Source organism: Dendropsophus ebraccatus, chromosome 8 (genome assembly GCF_027789765.1).
Source record: "Dendropsophus ebraccatus isolate aDenEbr1 chromosome 8, aDenEbr1.pat, whole genome shotgun sequence".
Lineage (NCBI taxonomy): Eukaryota > Metazoa > Chordata > Amphibia > Anura > Hylidae > Dendropsophus > Dendropsophus ebraccatus.
This window is the reverse complement of record NC_091461.1, coordinates 54417589-54423588: the sequence shown is the minus strand read 5'-3', so window position 1 is coordinate 54423588 and position 6000 is coordinate 54417589.

Genomic DNA, 6000 nt, shown 5'->3' with positions numbered 1-6000 from the left:
GGAACAGGCCACTCAGCCAATCAATTGCCGCTGCATTGTCCTGTCTTAGCCAGTGATAGGCTGAGCGCCCTGTCACTACAAAGACAGATTTAGAAGCTTCAGTGGTGGCTGCAGTGAGCAGGGAAAAGCCAGGAGGACGTTGAGGAGTGTGATAGGTAAGTATAACACTTATTCATTTCTATATATGCAGCAAGGGCTGCATAGACATATCTAACAATGTTGCAGCAAGATAATTGAGCCATGTAATAGGCTTTGTAAGCGAGCACCGATCTAACAGATCAACCCCTGCTTACCCAGGATATTGGCCTGTGTAATACAGCCCTAACTCTGATTGCAATAGTAAAAACGCAGCATTGCTGCATTGGTTGAAAAACACAACAGGAAGACACTTTATAGCTTTCAAATATTATATCAGTAAAAGAAAATTAAAAAAGGGCCATTATTTCCATTTTTTTCCAATCACATAAATACCTTACTCTTGCCCTCTCCTAATATTCACCTGTGTATCTCAGAATGGCACCAGCGTCCTATGTTTAGATGACATTATTATGACTTTTGGCCCCCATGAATGTATATACTCGTATATAATGTATAGGACACTGCTGTCTTATCACAAATAGAAATATTCTCACCTTAATGTGATATTGCTCACTGGTCTCCATCACCCTGGAATAAGCTGCTATATGGAGGAGCGATATTTGATCTTTATGAACTGCAGCTTGGATGCTAGACATATCCTTCTGAATAATAATGCCTTTTGGCATCTTGTTATTGAATACATATGGTTCAGTTATTGAGGGGCCTGATTGAATATCCTGCCTTTGATGAATTGGTTATGAACTGGCTTATTTATTGCTATTTTTACCTGTGTAAATATATGAACTCTTCCTATTCGCCTGGAACATGATCGTTTGGTCACGTAATGTCAATTTTGTGCAAGATAATCTGATAAGTTTTCATAGTATTTAATTTGTTGTATATACATAACATTAGCTAATTTTTTTCACCTCTACATAGTACCTAGTTTACATTTATTCTTAACCCTTTGAGGACCAGGCCCAAAAGGACCCAGTGGTCCACGCAAATTTTCATTTTTGCACTTTTGTTTTTTCCTCCTCCCCTTCTAAGAGCTCCAGCACTTATAGTTTTTTATCTACAGGGCCATGTGGGGGATTGTTTTTTACAAGAGTAGTTGTACTTTGTAATGGCGTCTTTCATTCTACCATAACATGTATGATGGAACCCCAAAATTATTATTTATGAAGATATAAATTGGTGAAATCGTAAAAAAGAATGCAATATGGTAACGTTTGGGGGGTTCCTGTGTCTACGTAATACACTATATGGTAAAAGCGACATGATACAATTATTCTATAGGTCAGTCCGAACACAACCATATGCAGGTTACACAGATTCTCTAATGTCATATATATATTTTTTTAATGAAATCCTTTTTTTGGCAGTTAATTAATAAAATGGGCCTATTGTGACGCTTATAACAGTTTTATTTTTTCACCTATGGGGCTGTATGGGCTGTCATTTTTTTCGCCATGATCTCTAGTTTTTAATAATACCAAATTTGTCAAGATCGGACGTTTTGATCATTTTTTATGAACTTTTTTTTTATATATAATGTAACAAAAAAATTGGTAATCTGGCACTTTTTTCGCTCTTTTAGTTTACGCCATTCGCCATCAGTGATGATGCGTGTTATATTTTAATAGATCGGACAATTACGCACGCTACGGTATATTGTATGTTTATTTATTTCTATATGTTTTATTTATATAATGGGAAAGGGGGGGAGGAGCTTTGGGGTAGTGTAATGTTTTTTTCCTTTTTTTTAAGTCCCTTTGGAGGACTTGTACATTAATTTGCTTGATTTCATATACTGATCATTGCTATGCCATAGGCATAGCATTGATCAGTGTGACAGGCGATCTGCTCATTGAGCCTGCCTGTGCAGGCTCAGTGAGCAGATCGCCAATCGGACCACGAGGAGGCAGGTGAGAGACCTCCGGCGTTCCGATACAGCGATCAGGACCCCCGCAGTCAGACTGCGGGAGTCCCGATCGTTAAGTGACAGGGTACTCCCCCTGTCACTTACACTTAAACGTTGCTATTGTGGCGTTTAAAGGGTTAATGACACACTGCAGTGCGATCACTGCAGCCTGTCATTAACGGTGAGGGCCCGGCTGCTCACTGCAGCCGGCCCCCACCTCCTATGAAGCACGCTCAGCTCCAGAGCGTGCTTCATAGGTCAGGGCGTACAGGTACGCCCACAGTCATCTGGGGACAGACTTCCAGGGCGTACCTGTATGCCCTAGGTTGTCTAGGGTTTAAAGGGGTTATCCAGCGAAAATCTTTTTCTTTCAAATCAACTGATATCAGCAAGTTATATAGATTCGTAATTAACTTCTTTTAAAAAATATCAAGTTTTCCCATACTTATCAGCTGCTGTATGTCCTGCAGGAAATGTTTTATTTTCAGTCTGACACACTGCTCTCTGCTGACATCTCTGGCCAAGACAGTAATTCTGTCTCGGTTTTCTATGAATCCCCAGAGAAAACCTCTCCTGCTCTGGACAGTTCCTGTCTCGGCCAGAGACAGTTCCTGTCTCGGCCATGTTCTACACCTGTGACTCCACACCAGCATAACCTCTGGAAAACCAGTTGCAGCCTAAGCATTCTCTTTCATGAAAAATATAGCATCTATATCCTCATGGTTGCTCTCATTCTTACTGTTTCATATATTGATTGCATGAAAGTATAGAGCTATTTCAGTCAAACCCACCCTATTATTAATGTAATAAATAGCTGTATGAGAGCCTGAGCAGCAATCCATTTTATAATCAAAGTCTTCTTAACTGTAGGTTTTCATTCTAATTCATTCTAAACCTCAATAATACTGTCTAAAAACTGTATAGATGGTTTCCAGAGAAATCACAGGCTCCGGACCAGTACATAATTGTAAAACTGGTTGCAGCTACAATATATATATATATATATATATATATATATATATATATATATATATATATATATATACATTAGAATCTATATAATTGTGCACTATTTTCCATTATACAGCGGTGACAGTGTGACTTACAAAAGGATCAGTCAGTGTTTAGCCAAGAGTGATGTAGATTCATGGGTTCTTTCTCTCTCCAGCTTGTCCTGAATAAGGGCAAGCAATGCTGTTTCTGCCATTACAATTGATAGACCATGTGAACCTTTGACTGTGAGGTGGACCAAAGGCAGAGGCAATGGAGGAAGATGGGTGACCATGCATTACTTGGTCCATCGCCCCCCCATGAGCTTATAACATAGCCTGACTTAGAGGTAATGTTCTCTCTCTGCTCTAACCTGAAAGGGTCACCACCATTCTTCAGCTTCTTGACCTACAAGAGTCGGGACACTCAGCAATAAGTTAAAGGGGTAGTGCGGTGTTAAGCATTTATTCACTAAATAACACGCATAACTATGTTCAGCCAATCGCGGCTAAGCAGCTGGACGCGCTGGAGGGAGGCCGGCATGAGGGAGGACTGGAGTGGTCCGGCCGGCCTCCTGAAGATGACGTGATCATCCCAAGATGGCGTCCGGGGTCGACAGCAAATACGTAAGTATAATGTACCACATTTCCGGGTCTAGTAGGGCTGGGGGGGAACATGGGAAAGGGGGGCATTCACTTAAATAACACACATTACAAAGTTGTATAACTTGGTAATGTGTGTTATTTAGTGAATAAATGCTTAACACTGCACTACCCCTTTAATGTTTAAGATCTTATATACATTTCACATTCCTTCATTGTGTAATGGAAGGTAGTTTGGACTCAGGGAAGGTCATGGGCCAGCTTACCCTGTACATTTGTTTTCCTGTACCATCATGTTGATAAATCATTAACTTAGGGTGTTGCTTGAAAGTTTGTGAACCCTGACTGTGTACTGGTTCTTTAGAGATGGTTTTGAAACCATGATGAGCATCAACCGATCTCCTGAGTGTCTCATAAATCTCCTTTGTTCGTGCTACGATACAATTCTACAAAATATGAGCTCCTTTGGGTGATCGGGTTCCTTTAAGACTGATAAATATAAGACATTCTTAACGGTTCACAAACTTTTGGTCCTTTGGAAAATCGTATTTAGGCTCTTGTATTTTATCAGTTACTTTTATGCCTGTGACAAAAGTATTGGCCTTTAGTTTGACAGATTGCAGGTACTTAGCATATCCTCACATGCAGAAGAGTCTGTTGTTTGAGAACACTGAGGACTTTTTTTTTGTTTAACTGAATTTCAAGTATTGTGGAATTTCAGTGGAGCCACATAAAAAAGTCACATTGTTGCATTACAAAGTAAAATGATCTTGTTTAAATCTAATGTGTTATGAATTTTGATTTCCATTGCAGTTTTTGCACAAAATGTCTTCCCATTTAATTAACTGGCCAGAGATCTGGAAAACTTAGAGTAAAAATGCAAGGCAACACGTTCCCATATTCAATAGCACCTAATCAGCTATTCAGGGCACAGTAAAAACAATATGACTTGGAAGACGGCCTGCAGGTATTATCCCAGTAGCTTCTGGGAGGCTCTCAAAACAATGTACAGTAAATGAGATAATGTGTTTCACAGAGGAGACGAGACTTGAATCAAGTAACAACCTTTTCAATAATCTGGACTGCATTGACTTCACAGCAAAATATGTATGTGGCTTGTAGAAACCCCAGCAAAAAGGTCAGAATATTTTCACTAAAGACATGAAGATTTGGTAATGTCACTGGCCTTCTTTTTATTTGTGCCACTAGAGAATACTATACGGTATATGATAAATGGTAACGTTTTAAGGGAACAGTTATTGAGTCAGAAACTTAACTTAATTGTGTCATCACCGTAACCGACCCAACTATGGTTTCCCACACATTTCCTCCATTGTGCACCTGCTGCAATAAAAATATAGTAACATATGCCAGACAGTCTATTAAGTGATTGTTCATCAAACACATGGAAGAAAGCTAAAGACATTTTAATATCCTTGTTGAAAAAGAAAAAAAAAACTCCTGCAATGGCTATGAACACCGAAGAAAGCATTTTTTTATTCTTGTTTTGTACTTCTACTATGGTACAGCTTCTACAGCCTCTATTGTGTAATGTATGAGCTCTGTTTTCTCTCTATACTTATACACCACCCATATAATTTTTCATTGCCTTGCATCTGCTCTCTGCCCTCTTTGCATCCTGTGTGAGCTTTCCTCCTTGATTTCTCTCCCCACTGTCTACAATTTGAGCCTGGTGAGTAAATCAATCCTCTCTCTACGGCTTTCTTAACAATGGGCAAGTAGAAAGTCCATCAGATGGAAGCAGGAAGCTATATGACCTCCTTCTAAGCTGTATACAAAGTGACGATTAAAAGCTGTGTATACTGCGGTCAGGAAGGCAGATAAGGTAAAACACTATTCATTCTGGGGCAACTGGCTGTCACTGAGAGCTGGCTATTCCCTCTTGCAACAGCACAGTCTCCAAAATTTTGCAAAAATTGTCTAGATTGCCACTTGCTTACTGAGCCTATTACACGGCTTGATAATTGTCCAAGGAGATGACATCGTTATCGATAATCAGCCAATCACTGGCCACAGCACTGTCCCTTCTCAGCTAGTGATTGGATGAGCAGCCTGTCAATTTAGAGAGACTGGCTCAGAAGCTCCAGCAGTGGTTGTGGACAGTGGGCAGAAGTGAGAAGGACACCGGGCAACACGGAGAGGTATGTATAAGGTTTATTATTTTTTTAACGCAGTCGTCAGCCACGCATCACTATTACACGTAGCAGTGCACCCCCAGTAGTCGATGATTTTTAGGTTGTAATGATGATGGTTTCATCAGCTGATCATTGTATTTATTACAAGGAACGATAATCTTCCAAATCAGCCTGATTTGGCAGATTATCTGTTGGCGCTATACAAATAAATATTATTATTATTATTATTATTATTATTATTATTATTCTG